Below are 17,899 nucleotides of genomic sequence, written 5' to 3'. Positions count from 1 at the left end.
TAAAAAAATTTAAATTGATCATAATAAACCATGGCCTAATAATAAATAGGATCTGGAACATTATGTTTATTTGTTGATTGTGAACCACAAAGAAGTTAATTACTGAAAGAGTTGTAGTAGTGTCCAAAAGGATTCCATAGACATGTTATATTTTTTAAGCATCATGTTCTTAGGATTTTGTGAATCCTGGTTGTATTTTATTAGTATACATCAATTAATGTCTTTGCAATGTAAATGTAGAAACACATGAAAAACACATGAGTGACACATAAGTCACAGAGAAAGAATAAAATGTACCTGGACTTTGAAGTCCAACATATGATAGATATACTCTAGTTTTTGCTGAAGGAACCCTCTAGAACTTATTAGGAATATCTAAGGATCTTGATCTTTGTGTTCATAAATTTTGAATCCTCCTCTATAGTTAGACCGAAGTAAAATGAATCAGTCAGTGAAGAATAGTTTAGTTACAAAACTGGGTGGTGAGTTAAGAAACACTATTAATGTATAACGGGAAACACTGAAGTCTCATTTGAGATAATGTTCTATGACTTTTCCCCACTTTGGGCAGGCTGACATAGGTAGAAGAAGTTTCAGACAATTTTCATGTTCTAGGTATGTGGCAATTTTGAATTTTTTTAAATAGATAAGAAAATATAGTTTAATAGTTAATAAATGCCTAAATGACTTTCCAAATGAACAGTGAAATCCAAGAGTCACTGGAGAGATTATCTCAGTCTTGTTTTCTTTTATTTTTCATCATATGTTCTGTCTTGTACTCCTCCCAGTGGACCTACATGAACCGCCTTAGGAATTCTCTGTCATCAAGTACCTGCTGCATCTATAGTAGGATCCTGGAGGTCAATGTGAGTAACAGTTATCTGTCTTGTCTTGTTTGTGGTGGTTTGTATATGTTTGAAAATTATAAAATGTAATCCCACAAGACCCCTATAACTAGCATGATTGGATTAATATGAATCTTTATACTGAGCAATGCATATACAAAGAGTGGAGGATAATAATGAATTGTATACATTCATATGAGCATCATTCTGTATACATATTTTTGGATGTTTATAAATCACAGACTTTTACAAATAATATTTAATTAATAAATCAATCATGATCATAATTCACAACAACCTATTACATATTTTATAAATAACTGTAAGAACCCAGGGCTCCAAATACAAAGATGATAAGTATAGGGAAATGTCCATAACTCTGATTTGATCAGTACGTTTTATGTGCATGTATTGAAATAACAAACTGAACCACAGAAATATGTGTGATTGCTTATATTAACTGAAAGTTTAAATAAAGGATTCAAGCAAAGCTATGCACTGATTTCATTATGAAGTACTACATGCTATACACCATAAATGTCTAGAGTTAAAATAATAATCCAGAACTGAAAAATTAATGTTGATGCTAGTACAAGTAAACAAATATGTAGAAATAAATGAGGTGGGCCCTTCTTTGACAACTGCCAGCGTGAGAGTCTTGGTTGATGAATAGCACGTGTCTGGAACTCTGAGGTCCAGCACAAAGAGGTAGAAAAAGCAAGGATTGATGCAGGAATGTGCCATTTTTTAATCTTCTGCTTTGCTCTGTACTCCTCAGAATAGACACTCTCGAGGGAATCTGCACTTCATCGATGGTTGCCACCCCATTGGTCATGTCTTCATATTACATCTTGGGACCAATGTGAGTAGTAGTCAACATGCTTGTCATGGCTTTGTGGTTTCTTGAAGGTTTTCCACTACATTATTAACAAATGTGAAATGTAGGCCAAATGTAACCAACGACACATATGGAATTAATATGAAATAGTATATTGAGTTATGAATGTGTCCAGCACAGAGGCAAGTCATTGAATGGGGACATTGATATGAGATGGTTCTTTACACAGACTAGGAGCATTAAGATCGTTTCCTGGATTTTTGTGAATAACTGGCTTTTCAATTCTTTTTAGTAATTTAACAATTATATCAATGGACAGTATAGTAATGATCAAATCCTGGATCAGTGATAGCCACTGATGGCAGCAGATGAGTCATTGATTAACATGTGTCAGAATCTCTGAGGTCCATCCCAAAGAGATCTGGCTTCATGTTCGTGTAGTTCACTCTATTATTATAATTGGATAAATAAACATGATCGAGAGGAGATCTATAAGCATGTCAAGATAAAATGAGTGAAATTGAAGAAGCATTGTCCAATTATACAAATGCAAGATGAGGTAAGAAATCCCATTGCCATATTAAAACATGATGTCCAAAGAGAAGTCAATGGCATATGACCGTTAAGGTTTTAACTAAGGATGATGTAGTCAGTATAAATTACAGAGAGTATTTACGTTCTGGGTCAGTGAAGTTTGAAGATGATCCCTTTACAAGAAAAGGAAATGAATATTCTCCAAATAATGATTGCCTGCATAACTGACCAAATGAAAGACAAAGCTCAAATGTCCATGGAGTGCTGTCCTATTTATCACCTTCTCTGCTCTGTGCTCCTTAGCCTGGACATTCTCAGGTGTACTGACATGTTCTTCTGTGGTCACTAGCCCATGGCTTGCACCTCTGTGTTAGAGCCTGTGGTGGATGTGAGAAATAGTCAATGTTCTTGTCTTTGTTGGAGTCATTGGAAAGGTTTTAGTATTTTATTTTATAGATAAATTCTTTAAGGCTTCTCTTTTTTAACTTTTTATTTCTTTTATTCATATGTGCATACAATGTTTGGGACATTACTCCCCCCTTTCCTCTCACCTCCTACTTTTCCCCCTAACCCCCTTGCTTCCAAGTAAAAGTTGTTTTCCCATTATCTCTAATTTTGTTGAAGAGAGAGTATAAGCAATAATAGGAAAGACCAAGGGTTTTTGCTGGTTGAGGTAAGGATAGCTATACAGGAAGATTCCTAGCATTGCTTCCATGTACATATGTGTTGCATTCTAAATTGATTCTTCTCGAACTAACCTTTTCTCTAGTTCCTAGTCCCCTTCTCCTATTGGCCTCTGTTGCTTTAAAGTTTCTGCATTACTTCCTTTGCACTGAAGACATCAAATACTATCTTGTTTTTTTGGGCTACCTACCTGTCTCATACCTCCCTTGTGTGCACTCACCTTATCATGTGATCAAAGTCCAATCCCCTTGTTGTGTTTGCCCTTGATCTAATGTCCACATATGAGGGAGAACATATGATTTTTGGTCTTCTGGGCCTGGCTAACCTCACTCAGGATGATGTTCTCCAGTTCCATCCATTTACTTGCGAATGATAAGATTTCATTCTTCTTCATGGCTGTATATAATTCCACTGTGTATAAATACAATAAGTATTTTAAAGTCACAGAATTCTAAACATCCCAATTTTAATATCAGAGTGTTAGAAGCAGTAAAGGGACAGTTCCCTAAATGGAAGACTGATGATAGTAGTAAAGATATTTAGTCTCTGACTAATTGAATCTGTGTGTGGATGTGAGGGATGTTAGGACACCCATTATTGTATTTTACAATTTATGTGTTTTCCACATGAGCTAATCATTAAACCAATGTAGATGGCAATAGACAGAGGGGGCCAATCCAGGGCATATGATGACTACTGGTGGTGCACGAGTCACTCATGATGAGCACCGTGTGTCTGGAACTCTGAGGTCCAATGGCAAGGAATCTCAACAGTCTCCCCCATCATCCTATCCTATGTACAGATGTCCATGAATAGTAGGATCTGATTTCTTATCTTCTTATCTTTTATTTCATGAATTTTAATACATTATTGTAAAAGAGTCAAAGGCAGGATGAATAAAGAAGTATATAGAATTAAGATGAAGTAGGTGAAACATTAAAATATGTGGTAAGGAAACAAATATTAGATACTTGCTAATATGTCTTAAGAATATAGGTTAGATAAGAAATTGACCAGATGTATTATATCTTAAAGTTGACAGTGACAGGTAATGGTCAGTCATTGCTGTTGGTCAATTGTATTTTTAAAGTTTATTTTACTAAGAAGAAAATAAATAAACATCTGAAATTTTCTTCATGAATTTTAAAAATATTTCTGTAAAAGAAACAAGGGTAGATGAAGAAATAAATGAACAGGTGAAGAGGGTGAAAATAGTTTATTGTTAAAATATGTAGTGAGTATTAAAACAAATTAGAATAGACAATAAGTTGAACTAAGGATGAAGTAGATAGTGATAGTTAATCATCAGTCATTGACCTTGGTCAATTGCAAGTGTATAGTTTATTTCATTAGGAGGAAATAAATTTTATAAGTTCATAAAAGCCTAAAATACTAATGGTTGATAGAAAATGTGGGTCTGTTTTATTCTCTGTAGAAGGCATGGACTGAGTTGATGTAAGCATCTCATGTGAACAGGATTTATGCTGCCTTTGAGTTAAGAAAGTCACCTTTCCAGGGGACTTATAGTCAAAGTTCTCTCTTGGTTTTGAACATTTTTTTGAATATATTCATAACAGTATTAAAATTATTAACTTAGAAGGAATAAACTCAAGAGATCTACTATGCAGATTTTGACTATAGCTAATCATAATATGCATGATTGCATTTTTAAAATGAAAAGTGTAGATCTGTGTTCTTATCACAAAAATGATGATTAATGTATGCATATGTTAATTAGCTATATTTAGCCATTGTACAATGTACATATTATATATTTCAAAATATCGTATAGCATAAATATGTACATTTTATAAATTAAGAACATTTAAAAAGAAGTACACTAATAAAAAATTAATACAGTTCTCAGTATTATGTAAAATGTTGTGTTGTTTAATGTATAATGCACCATGTTGATTTTGATTAGAGAGATAGTCTTATGTTGATAATGATTTTATAGACAAATGTTAAAGATATTCAAAGCTTTGTTAGTTTTTTCTAAACCATGCATTATTTCTACTAGTGGTAGTATTGAAATAATAATTTAATTAATAAACATACAGGAATAAATGGAGAAAAGGTGACCCAGTGATGGACCATTGATGACAATTAGTGACATTTGAGTCACAGACAATGATAATATATGTCTGAATCTCTGAGGTCCAGCACACAACATAATTATTTTCCCTATCGAAGTTGACCCTGTAGAGAAATGTCAGGAATTTTCAAAGATGATGTGCTTGTACTCATTTTATAGATTTAGATTTACTATTAATGTGTCAATTATAGATCTATTAAGCTAATCTACATAAATATATAAGGAAGTAGATGAGGCATTCTTCAATATTGAGGCAAGAAATATTATTTATTAAATTTTAAAATACTGGCTATTTAAAAATAAATGAAAAAAAAAGAGTATTACCTCTTCAGCTAGATGTCATATAGGCTATTAAGAATGAATTTTGTTGTTCTGGTTTAATATCAAGATCAAAGTGTTCTTTTTTGTTAAGCTGTGTATACACCCACACATGCAATAAAAAAGTAATAAATACCTACATTGCTAACTGAAAGAGATGAATCAATGGACACAAGGTCTTTAACTGTTTTTATCATCTGCTCTGCTTTTTACTCACAGAATGGATGTGCTAGGTGTGATGTAAGCTTTCTTTCATGGTCATGAACTCTATAGTTTCTTAAGAATGGTGAGTTTAATGTGGAAAAATGGTTAAAGTGCTTTTCTTGATTTCAACGTCCTTTTTAACCTAAGATAATTCAATGTATATTAAACAATGTGAAATATAGTTAGAGAGTACAATTGTAGCCTTGGTAAGTAGGAGATGTACAAAACATTATATCAATGTTTATAAATAGGATATTGATATAAATTATATGAGCAGATTAGGGATATAAAGATTCCTCTTTGGTTTCTCTGAATTATTTTTATTGTATTTTATTCTCATTTTCATTACTAAATTTAATTAAAAAACCAATATACAAATTTAGGTGACAACAGAGAATGATGACCAATCATCATTCAATGATGACCACTGGTAGTGTGGGAATCATAAATGTTGAACTCTTTATGTTTGGAGCTCTGAGGCCCAATGATTAGGAAATGTAAGGCCTTCTTTCTCATTGACACAGTCCTATACGTGGGTGGGAGAACCATCATCATTATTCTTGCATGAATGAAAGCATCAGTCAATCAATCAACCAATCATAATGAATAGACAAACACTTTTTCCTTGTGTGATTGAAGAAAACTATTAATGTGTTAATGAGACCCCTGAACCCAGTTTAAATAAATGTTACATGAGTGTTTACCTTTTTGACAAAGGATGTAAGGCATGTTAAGTTATAAGCCATGTTTAATTTCTGCATTGGGAGTATGTTTAAAGTTGTTCATTTTATAGTGTGAAGAGTATGTATGGCAAATTATTGATGACCTAAAAGACTTACTACATGAAAGTGAAAAGCAAGGATCAATATTGAGAATGTCTCAACTTTTAAATAATTTGCTTTGATTTATACTCCTCAAAGTGGAAACACTCCAGCTGTTAGAGGGTTCTTGTTCGGTCATAGCCCTATGGTTGCATGTCTGTTTTGGGGATCTGGATCTGGAGAACAATGTCAGTAATAGCTGACATTCTTATACTGATCTGCTTGGGTTATTTAAGGGTACAACAGTCCTCCTTTATCAGTGGGAGATGTGTTCCAAGACTCCTAGAAGGTTCCTAGAGCTGCATATGCTTACATTTCTCTATACATACATACTGATGATAGAGTTCAATTATAAATTAGAGGTAGTTTGAAATTATCAGTAATAACTGATAATAAAATGGAACAATTATTATAATATACTGAAATAAAAATTATTTAAAACTTTATTTTTTTCTGGAAATTTTTCATTTAATGTTTTTGGACTATGATTAAGCATGGCTAATCTGAAACTATGGAAAATGGTGCTATAGATAAGAGCGACATGTGTTCTCTATATCATTAACAAGGTGAACTGTAGCCTAATGTAAGTAGGGGATTGATATGGAATATTATATTGATGTATATATGAAATACTAAGTGCAGTTAATGAAGGAGATCTATTAGAGAAGGATTCTGGATACATTTTGGGGATTTTAGGTCTTTCATGGATTTTTTGAATAATAAGGTTTTAAGTTGATAATTACTGAATAAATCATAATTAACTTGGAAATGAATGAAGGAAAAGGGGACCTTCTCTGGACCAATGACGACAGCTTCCAGCGAATGAGTCATGGATGATGAATAATACATGTTTGGAGCTCTGAGATCCAACATAAATGCAATCTGGCCTTTGTTTTCATGCATTTCATTCTCTTGTTATAACAGGATTAATGAAAGAATCTATGAACAAATATGTAAATAAATCATGGGAAACATGGAAGCCAATGAGAAGTTGGCAGTACAAGACTGTCACCTCCTTGGCCAATGATGACATGGACAGTATAAATTAGAACAATGTCCATGTTCTGTGTCTGAGATAAATTTGAAGTTGTTTGTTTTCTTGAGCGAAGATGAAATGCTATACTCTAGATTAACAGATTACCTAAATGACCAACACAATGAAAGATGTAATGTACTGATCAAGGGACATAAAGTCTCAAAGTTTTCATCAGCATCTTTTTTTCAGAACAGACTGGCTCATGTTGATATGAGCATTCCTTCATGGTCATGTACTCCATGGTCACATCTGTTCCTTAGCAGCTTGGACATTGATGTGAGCAGTAGTCAATGTTCTTTTGCTGGTTAGTTTAAGGGCATTCCTGATGGTATTAAACAGTGTTTACTATAACTCAAGAAGGCCACCTAAAGTCCAGTGACAAACATAGGGTTGATATGAAGTCTCCTATTAATTCATTCATTTATGAAAACTGAGGGTGTTTAATAAAGAATAATCAGAAAATGATTCTATACATTTATTAATGATATTAAAACTCTTGTGTTTTGTAAACCACAAGTGCCTTAAAATTACTATTAGTGAATTTCTGAATTAATCAATAAACTATCTAGGAATAAATGAAGAAAGAGTGGGTCATTCTGGGACCAATGATGACAACTGATGGCGTATGAGTCAAGGATGATGAGTACCATGTATCTGAAACTCTGAGGTCCAATACAAAGGAATCTTGTCCACCTGTCTAGAGGAATCCTACAGAGGGATATAGAATAATCTAGTTTTTCATCATTATTTTTATGCATAATGCAGAATGAATAAAGATGAATTATAAGATAATGTTCTGAGTTGATAGCAATTTCAAAGTTAATCACTTTATCTTAAAAGAAAATGAAATAGAGTCTAAATAATGATTTATCAAATGAGAAATGCCAAATAAAGATCCAAGGAGGAGGGTCTTAATTTTCTGTCTCCTGCTCTGCTTTGTCCTTTTCAGAGTTGGCCTCCTTGAGCTGACCTCAGCATCCTTCCATCGGCATGAGCTCTGTGGTTATGTCTGCCAGTCAGGAACATGTGGGACGATGTTAGTATGAACGTTCATTCCTGCTATTTGAACCACCGGTGAGTTGATCCCAAGATGGAAGAATCTTGTTTTGAGATTTGTATTTTTGAATTCTTAAAAAAATATTGTAACAAGTCAATGTGGAATTAGTAAGTATAAAATGATTAAAAGATGAGGAGAATGAAACTTATTTATGGCTATAATAAATAATAAGGAAAATAATGCTGCCATAAATTCAAGTGAATAATACTCAGGCAAGTGTATATTTTGCCTTTGACTTAATATGGTAACAAAGTGATGAGTAATTGTGTTTGACCTGATCCAGTTGCATGAATGTTTAATTTGTTAAGAGAAAAATAAATATGATCATAAATTTATAAATTTCTAAATACAGAATTACTATATAAGTAGGCAGAGGAATCTACGGATAAATAGAATGTCTTGATCTTTTTCCTCACCTGCTCTTCTCTGTACTGCTCAGAGTGAACATACTTACGCTGACTTAAGGGATTTCTTATCCACGGTCATCAGCTCAATGGTTGCTTCAGTGTCTTGGGAGCAGAGAGACCAATGTGAGTAATATTCTACTTTTCTCTGTTTGGATGATTCAAAGGTCAGCCATATGAATGTCTAATGTATTGATATGAAGTAATACTTTGATGACTAAGATAGTCAACTATATTATAGTGACGAATATGGGGTGATTTGAGGTATTAACAATGTATACACATAAAACACTATATTATTACTGACCCCTATATATATTAGAATATTTTTAATAAGCTGTGCATAGTGGCTCATGTCTATAATCCCAACTTCATGGGAGGCAGAAGTAAGGGGCTTATGGTCCAAGGCTGCCCCTTGGATTTTAAATCCTATCCAAAAAATAACTAAAAGTGGAAAAGGGCTGTGGGTGTGGCTCAAGTGGTAGAGTGCTTGCGAATAATCATGAGGCCTTGATTCAAACGCTCCGTGTTTTTAAAAAAAAAAGAATATTTTTGTAACATATTAGGAATAATAAGGCTGTTTGGGGGTTTTAGAAACATAAGGTTTAAAGCTATTAGTTGTGACTTAACGAATTATTAATAATCATTAATAAATTCTATAGAGATGATTGGAAAAAAAAACAGGCCAATCTGGGTCAATGATGACCACTGGTGGCATATGAGTTGTACGTGATGAAAACGTGTCTGGAACTCTGAGGTCCTTTATACACACACACAAAAAAATCTGACCGATTACCTCTAGAAATAGCAGGAGTATGGGTTGTATTTGTTTTTTATTTTAAGTTTATGGATTATCATTCTACTTTTATAATTTGATCCATGAAAGAATCTATATTGATTCTTTCATGAAGAATCATGAAACACTGTTGCTATGAAAATTTGGTAAGGCAAGAGATACTATTAATGTTTATTAAAACCAGTGAAGTCCTGAGAAATAAATGGTAATGTTTGTCACTTTTTGGCTAATAGAGACATAGGAAGCAAATTATGGACAATATTTATGGTCTGTCTCAGTGACAGGTCCAGAATTGTTCATTTTTTGGGCAGAAAAGGAAACTCAGAATGATCAACAAAATGACCATAGGTAGGTGAAAAGCAGGGACCAATAAGGAAAACATCTGAATTTTGTTGTCATCTCTCTGGTCTGCACTCCTCAGAATGGATGGACCATGTGGATTGGAGGGGTCCTCTGAGGTCAGGGGCTCCACTTACCCAGCAGGACCACCAGACCTGTGTGAGTAATAGTCAGACTTCTTGTCTTGGTTTGGGTGGTTTGTTTGAGATTATTTAACGTAATATTCAATGTACAGTACATACAATGATGGCCAAAAGAATACCAGTGCTAGATAAGGGGGTTAAACAAAGTATTCCGTTAACTGGATGTTAGTTAGTGCAATGGATATATTAATGTCTGAATGATTCTCTATATGCATTAGGAATGTTGAGGCTGTTCTTGGGTTTTGTGGAGAATAATATTAAAATTATTAGTGATATTATGAGTTAACAAACATTAATGGAGAAAAAGACAACCAATCCTAAATCACTGATGACCCTAATGGTGTCAGTCATAAATGACGAACACATCTCTGGAATTCTGTGGTCTATTACAAAAGTCAAATTTTATTCTTTCCAGTGATTACATTGATAGATGGCAGTGATATATATGATTTATTTCAAAAGATTATGTTGATGTTAGCAATGTAGGTGTTCTCTGTGTTTATGAGTTTTCATTCTACTTTTAGAATGGATCAATGAAGAACTCATAAACATATATATAAGTAAATAACGATGAGTAAGATTAAACACCGCCTAGTTATAAAAATAGGTGATAAGAAATACTATTTTTACGTATTAAAGTTAGTTTAGTTCAAAGATAAATTGTACATATTTATTATGATAAGGTAATATACATTATAGACAATATCCATGTTGAAGTTCATCGGCATGATTGAAATTTATTCATCTTCTTACGAGAAGTTAAAATAATGAGTATTTATTCAACTCTCTGCCTTAATGAATAACTAAATAAAGGAAGAAAGGATCATTAGTGAGAATGTCTAAATTTGGTTATTGTTTCTGTCTTTTATTCCTTAGAATGCTTGACTTTTACTTGATTTAAGGATTCCTCCAGGTTCACGTGCTGTGTTTGTATCATGACTGGCAGTGAGTGTGCACACCAATGTGAGTAATAGTCATTCTTATTTTGGTTTGGTTGCTTTGTTTAAGAGAACTCAGTGTATTATTGAAAAAGCATATAATGCCGTCAAAGATGACCACTTCATTCCAGTTTCAGAAATGGGAGATAAGGGGTATCCAACTAATTATAAAACACTGAGTATAGTCAATGAGACAGATAGATACATATTATATCTACAAATTGTAGAATAATTCCATTCAGATTCGGAAAGGTGAAAATTTTCTGGGATTTTTTTTCAAATGACTTTGAAGTAATTACTAGTAATTTAATGAATTAACCAATAGACAATATAGAAATTATTAGAAAGAAAGAGGGCCAAACCTGGATGGATGATGACCACTGGTGGCGTATGAGTCAGACAATGAATACATGTCTGGAGCTCTGAGGTCCAACACAATAGATAAGTGGGAAAGCAAGAATTGCTGGAAGAATGTCATTTTTATCCTCTGCTCTGCTCTGTGCCCTCAGAATGGAGCCTGTCAAGGCAGTTTACCCATCTTCCATGATCACCAGCTCACTGGTCACTTCTCTGTGTTACAACCCAGGAACAATGTGAGTAAAAGTCAGAGTTCTTGAGGTTTGGGTGGTTTGTGGAAGGTTACTCACTGCATTGTTAAAAAGTGTGAAATAGAATCACATTAGTCCAGTGTAACCAATGGCATGAGTGAAATTAATATGAAGCAGCCTATCAAATCATGCTTTCATAAAACTGAGGGTAATCACTGGAGGAGACACATCAATGTATTGTGTGAGATGGTTCTTTATACACATGGGGAACATCAGACTGTTCCTGGGATTTTTATGAGTAATAGGGTTTTTAATTATTGTTAGTGAATTGATAGTTAAATCAACGACAATGTAGAAATGAGAGGAGAAACAGAGGCCAGTTATGGATCAGTGATGACCACTGGTGGCATATGAGTTGTAGACTGTGAATACATCTCTGGAACTCTGAGGTCCTTCATGAAAGTCCACATTTGCTGCTTTAAATGGTTCTATTGATGGATATCAGCAAGATAGGTAGATTTGATTTGGGTGCTTATATGTTCATGCATTGTTACTCTAGTTTTATAATTGGATCAATAAGAGAATCAATAAGCAAATGTGTACATAAATAAACATGAGTAAGTTTAAGTATTATTCAGTTATAAAAATATGTGCTGAGCAAGAAATACTATTTAGGTCAAAGAGGAATCATACATTTGAACTATCTCGTTGGCTAATGATGAAATCAACAGTATAAAGTATAGATAATATTAATCTTCTGGGTCACTGCCAAGTTTGAAAATTTCATTTCTTTAAGAGATGGTGAAAGATTATAAGTTTATAAGTAATTTATATAAATATATATAAGCCTTACTGTCTTCTTTTCTTGTTTAAGTGATTTGCTTTAGAATATTCAATGCATTATTAAAAAGCATATAATTAGTGATGGCCGACTTTATCCCAGTGATTGGAAGGGGACTGATAGGAAGTATTCTATGGGTAATGCACATAGGACAGACTGAGGTGTTCTTGTCTTAGTTTGGGTGGTTTGCTTAACGTGTTCTTTGTAGTATTAGAAAACATATTATGCAAGCAATGATGGCCAGTTGTATCCCAATGATGAGTGCTTCAAATCACTAATGGTGAAGTGGTGAATAAATGAGCAATGTAGGTCAGTCATGACCACAGGCCTTGTTTGAGTGCTGAGTATTTATCTGGATCTTTGTGTTCTCTCACAAAAGAAATAGAGCCCTTTCTGTCATTTTGAATTGAAGTGATCCTACAGACAGATCAGGAATAAACAAGATCTCTATTTTTTGGCACTGGAGTTTGAACTCAGTTTGCCTTGTACTTGATATGCCAGGTACTCTATCACTTCAGCCCCACAAGTATCTCATTTTTGCTTTTGTGAACATGTGTTTTCAATCTAATATTACTATTAGATCAATAAAAGAACCAGTCATCAAACAGACTAACATACTATTGAATACGGGTAAGCATTGTCTGACTATAAGTATATTTTGTGAGGCAAAAGAACCTTCTATATATTGAAGACACAGATACCCATCAGGAAGTAAGTGATACAAAGTTGTTAAAATCTTTGGCACAAAGAATCACTGTTGTTTTGTGTCAGTGGCATGATTGATACTGTTTATGCAACAGAAAATAAAAATAAATGCTATCTCAAATTACCTAAATGACTGACTAAATGAAAGACAGAACACAGAGTCTAATACAGATGATGTTTGTCTTTTTAAAAGATCTCCTGTGCTCTGTACTCCTGAGAATGTAGATGTTCACTATTCGTCTACACTGGAAGATTTATGGGTGCATCTGTGCACTGAATGTGGAGACCTGTGTGAGTAATAGTAGTCAAAGTTCTTTCCTTGGTGTCAGTGTTTTTTTTCAAAGGCAACCACAGGATTATTTCAAAGTGAGAAATATAATCATTGAAGGGGAACTTCAATCCAGTTGTAAAAATGGGATTTATGCAAGCATTATGCTGATTAAAGCAAACACACAACATTGAGGTTAATCAAGGAAAGAGATGTATCGCTATGAGTAATAATTACATAGGAAGGTGTTAGACATAGTCAAGGATGATGTGCTGGGATTATGATTATATTAATATCAATGAATCAATGAGAATCAGTAAACAAAATATTGGACTGATTAAAAATGGCTAGAGTGAGCCATATTCCAATTGTTCACATACATGGCAAGGAAAGAAATACTAGTAATACAGTTTGGGATGGATAATACATGGATCAGCAGTTTTACCTCTTTGGCTGACAGTCATATAGCATGGATAAGTAATAATGTTAGTGCTCTGAATCCATTGTAAATTCAACACCTGTTTTATTATAACAAAAATATGCAAATATTGCCATAAATGAATGCTAAGTGATTTGAGCAAGTGAAATGTGGGGTGCAGGAGTAAGGACAGGAAGCCTTAAATTCTGTCTTGGCTCTTCATGTGCCTTCAGAGCAGGCACTCATATCTGATCCCAGCACTGGACCATGCTCACGAGCTCAGTGGTTATCTCAGGAACATGCAGACAAATACAAGGAATAGTCATGCTCTTATTATCAATTTGGGACATTTAAGAGTTTGCAGTGTGTTATTAGCAAGTAAGAAATACAATCAATGAAGGCTAACCATGACCCAGTGATGAATGTGGGATTGAAAATGAAGCTTTATGTTGAGCAATTATGTTTGACACAGACTATTTCAAGGAACACATATGAGCCTTGTTCACTGGCATGAAATTGCTTAGAAACAAACACTTAGATGAGTCCAATTCTGCACAGGTGAGGTCCACAGATTCAGGTAGTATTGTGTATACGTGGGGATACTCAAACAGATGTGTGTAGTAGAGAATTCTTGGTCTTGATTATAATGGTGGGTTTAAATGCATCCATTTTTAATGAAAAATTAATAATTGAAATTGGACTTGCAAGGATGGTTATTTTTGGCTAGTCATTAAAAGGATATGACTTAAATTTTAAGATTAATGTAAATTCACTGATCTTGCATCCATTAGAATATTAGAGCAATAAGTTGTTCATTTTTAAAAATTGTTAGCATATTTTATATTTCATTGTTTTTACCACTTGCTCTTACTCCACAGACTGGATTCTTGGTGATGAAGATTTTGGCTGGTAACACAGGTAGACCTCTATAAGTAATACACAAAGTTCTTGGGTGGTTTGTTCATAGTTATTCATTGTGAAAAAGTGGGTAAATGACTTCCATCTGTACACAAAATTAAAGACCAAGGAAAAATGTTCTACAGTTCAAGGATTGGGATGAAGCTGAGTGCATTCAATACAACTGTGGAAGTATATTGTTTGTTGATTTGTAACAAGGCCTCACTATGTATCCCAGGCTGCCCTCAAACTTGTGATCTGTCTGTCTCACCCATCCAAGTACTGGGAATACAGGCATGTGCCACTATACCCAGTATGAAATTATATTATTTAAAATAGAATCCTAAAACACTGAGGTTTATTAGTAAATTAATCAGTTGGTGATATTCCCTCTGGGTAAAGGTCACATAGACAGAGAATAGTAACAGCCAAAGTTCTTGCTATGGAGCAGTGCTGTGCTCAAATTTTCTTTATAAAGAGGCAAAAATAAGGCATTTCATAAAGCAATCCATATCTAATTATAAACAGCTAAGTAAATGAAGGACAAAAACATGAATTGATGGAGAGAATTTCACACGTCCTCCACCTCTTTTTGCAAGAGGTACTCCTAGATATGTATAAAAAAATTTAAAGTCACAAAAGAATGCATATTTGTTTCTTCCCTCTCTCCCTCCCTCCCTCCTCCTGTGCCATCTGCTTTAAATTCCACAGAATAATTGTACTTCAGCTGGTTATTATCCTGCAATGGCAAAGTCCTTTATGGTTCAAAATGAGTAAAAATCTAAGCTTTTATTTTTTATGGGCAGTCTTTTTAGGGTACTCAGTGTATGATTGAGTTATAAATCAAGGTTGGAGACATATCTCTTTCAGCACAACAGAAACACTTTGTTTGATGTTTGTTTTTTAATGTAATACTGGGGATTGAACCCAAGGCCTCACCTTTGCTCAGTAAGCTTTCTATCACTTGAGCTGTGCTCTCAGCAATTTTTTTTAGATAGAGTTCTGCTAATTTTTTCTGCGCTGACCTTAAACTCATAATTATTCGGACTCTACCTCCTGAGTAGCTGGGATTACAGGCATGGACCACCTTGCCTGGCTTTAGTAGTGCTTTTAGAGAAGGAGCTCTGTGCTTTTAGCTCTTTGGGTAAGGAATGTGGAGTCAGATGTCTGTAATGCGTAGTTCTTCTTCTATTGGGCCATTCATTTAAGGGTGTTCATAATATGACTAAAATGGATAGCTGCACACATTAATTAATAAAATGGAGGCTCTTTGATGATCCAGCAATAAAAATGTGACATCAATCATTGTTCACAGTTAAGTTCTGTGATAGGTACCTCGTGTCCACTAAATTAAACCAAAGTCTATACCTCTTCATTTGTGAATGTTCTATTCCACAGGGTGCATGGCCATAGCTAATTAAACCATTCTCCAGTCACAAAGGTCTTTGCTTTAGCCCTCTGGGTAAGGAGAATATCATGTAATGTAAGTAATACATTTTTTGGTTTAAGCCGTTAGTTCATTGCTTCCACTGTGTCATTACAAAAGATAATTAAATTTGAGGGGCCTATATGGTTCTATGATAATGTGTTATAAAGCCAAATTAATCCAAGTTAGCACAAAGAAAAACAGCTTTTCCATTCATTTTCAAAAACTAATTTCTCATTGATTATTTAAGTATTTCCATCTTGATAGAGACTGAGGCTGTTACTCACTCAAGAAATAGGTATCCTGGTTACTGAGTAGGATGGTAGGCTTGTGGTCATTGTTCCATTAAAGCTACAAGAGCCTTCCTTGGACTGGTGATGGCAGTAGGAGACATCTGAGTGAAAATTATAAGCAATCATTTTTGAACAACTGAAGTCTATTTAAAGTCTATGAAAAACTGTTAAATAAGTGAATTGTTAATTAAATGAATGAGAGCAATGCATGAAGCAATGGTGAGAGTATTTTATCATTTTTTCATATCTGCTTGTAAACCCACAGAATGTAACGACCTTTGCTGGTTTAATCATTATTTAATGACGAAAATCTTGAGTATTACCTATGTGGTCAAAGATAATTTAGATTAGGGTAAGTAATAGATTAAGTCTTTGTTTTTGGTTGAGCTCTTTGTTAAAGTGATCGCTATTTATTATATGAAAAGAATAAATGGCTTCTTGCAAATATCCGGTCAAAGAAGAGCATGTGTGTACCAATGATAAAAATGTATCCTGACAAGCATCATGTTTGTTAATTCATTTTGCTAAACTTAGATCCATTAAAAATAGCTTTATTATTGGATCCTTTTTTATTAAGGAGATGATAGATTCTAGTCATAGTCAAAAATCTTGTTCTTGGGTCAGTTGTGTTTCCTGTGGGTTTTATTATTTTATTAAAATAACTAATAGTTAAACAAATAAAAATGCTAGTAGGTACAATCATGAGATTACATTGTTGAAGAGGGTTTGTTTATCTTGGGTCAAGTATTTTACTTTGTTGAAGTAGTCCTTAGAAAACTTAGTAAGTCAATTTTCCCTCTCTGATTCTTTGTTGCTGACTTTATTTTTGAAAATAAGTAACCAAACAATTTAATATAAGGAAAAATTCACATATACAGAAAATTTCAATGACCAAAACAGTCCCAATGATAAAATTTTTTATGCAATAAAAATTATAATGAACTCAATTTTGCTTCTGTGAAATCCACTTAACCAAAATGAGCCGATCTATTACCTCTGTTTATGAAGAAGTCACAGACATATGTTAAAATAGTCTTTTTTCCCCTTATATTTTTCCTGCTCATGGAATTATCATTGTCACCATTTAGTGAATCAACTTATGATAAAGTAAATTGGACATGAGCAAATTATGGACCGGTGATTAAAATCTGTTTTTGAAACGAGGATTATACTTATTAGAATTCTGTACCACTGACATCCATGAAAGAAAACTGTGATCTTTCAAATCTTTGTTTTAATAGTATATGCTCTGTAGTGGTAGTCTGCATGTACTGCTAAAATATTTTGAATGTTTTTATGGTGTCCTCAAATAGATTATTTTTTCCTCCATCTTTGGCACAAATTTTTGTGAATTTATTTATTTGCACGTGTTGGTTGGACGATCCCCAACCCCCATATTCTTCATTTCTTTTTCACTTGGTATCTGAGAGTGTGCTAAAATAACTTGTATG

General features: G+C 33.8%; 9 non-coding genes and 2 pseudogenes across 9 annotated transcripts; all 11 read left to right on the top strand.

Annotated features, from left to right (window-relative positions):
• The first annotated feature begins 1,468 nt into the window (after positions 1-1,468).
• LOC141422175 (small nucleolar RNA SNORD113/SNORD114 family) lies at positions 1,469-1,544 on the top strand. Its single transcript, XR_012446819.1, has one exon. It is a non-coding gene; the product is annotated as a small nucleolar RNA SNORD113/SNORD114 family (small nucleolar RNA).
• Positions 1,545-2,021: 477 nt separating this feature from the next.
• On the top strand, positions 2,022-2,093 carry LOC141422178 (small nucleolar RNA SNORD113/SNORD114 family). The gene has a single exon (XR_012446821.1). It is a non-coding gene; the product is annotated as a small nucleolar RNA SNORD113/SNORD114 family (small nucleolar RNA).
• A 1,487-nt stretch (positions 2,094-3,580) lies between these two features.
• Positions 3,581-3,655, top strand: LOC141422162 (small nucleolar RNA SNORD113/SNORD114 family). The gene has a single exon (XR_012446811.1). It is a non-coding gene; the product is annotated as a small nucleolar RNA SNORD113/SNORD114 family (small nucleolar RNA).
• A 1,335-nt stretch (positions 3,656-4,990) lies between these two features.
• LOC141422161 (small nucleolar RNA SNORD113/SNORD114 family) lies at positions 4,991-5,064 on the top strand. The gene has a single exon (XR_012446810.1). It is a non-coding gene; the product is annotated as a small nucleolar RNA SNORD113/SNORD114 family (small nucleolar RNA).
• Positions 5,065-5,928: 864 nt separating this feature from the next.
• Positions 5,929-6,003, top strand: LOC141422174 (small nucleolar RNA SNORD113/SNORD114 family). Its single transcript, XR_012446818.1, has one exon. It is a non-coding gene; the product is annotated as a small nucleolar RNA SNORD113/SNORD114 family (small nucleolar RNA).
• A 1,131-nt stretch (positions 6,004-7,134) lies between these two features.
• On the top strand, positions 7,135-7,209 carry LOC141422168 (small nucleolar RNA SNORD113/SNORD114 family). Its single transcript, XR_012446814.1, has one exon. It is a non-coding gene; the product is annotated as a small nucleolar RNA SNORD113/SNORD114 family (small nucleolar RNA).
• A 764-nt stretch (positions 7,210-7,973) lies between these two features.
• LOC141422101 (small nucleolar RNA SNORD113/SNORD114 family) lies at positions 7,974-8,048 on the top strand. Its single transcript, XR_012446753.1, has one exon. It is a non-coding gene; the product is annotated as a small nucleolar RNA SNORD113/SNORD114 family (small nucleolar RNA).
• Positions 8,049-9,527: 1,479 nt separating this feature from the next.
• LOC141422137 (small nucleolar RNA SNORD113/SNORD114 family) lies at positions 9,528-9,599 on the top strand. The gene has a single exon (XR_012446788.1). It is a non-coding gene; the product is annotated as a small nucleolar RNA SNORD113/SNORD114 family (small nucleolar RNA).
• An 833-nt stretch (positions 9,600-10,432) lies between these two features.
• Positions 10,433-10,501, top strand: LOC141422221 (small nucleolar RNA SNORD113/SNORD114 family; annotated as a pseudogene).
• A 914-nt stretch (positions 10,502-11,415) lies between these two features.
• Positions 11,416-11,485, top strand: LOC141422157 (small nucleolar RNA SNORD113/SNORD114 family; annotated as a pseudogene).
• A 498-nt stretch (positions 11,486-11,983) lies between these two features.
• On the top strand, positions 11,984-12,055 carry LOC141422108 (small nucleolar RNA SNORD113/SNORD114 family). The gene has a single exon (XR_012446759.1). It is a non-coding gene; the product is annotated as a small nucleolar RNA SNORD113/SNORD114 family (small nucleolar RNA).
• The last annotated feature ends 5,844 nt before the right edge of the window (positions 12,056-17,899 follow it).

The sequence above is a fragment of the Castor canadensis genome, chromosome 3, assembly GCF_047511655.1.
Source record: "Castor canadensis chromosome 3, mCasCan1.hap1v2, whole genome shotgun sequence".
Taxonomy (NCBI): Eukaryota; Metazoa; Chordata; class Mammalia; order Rodentia; family Castoridae; genus Castor; species Castor canadensis.
Note: the sequence above shows the minus strand (reverse complement) of the source record. Positions and strands in the feature narration are given on the sequence as shown.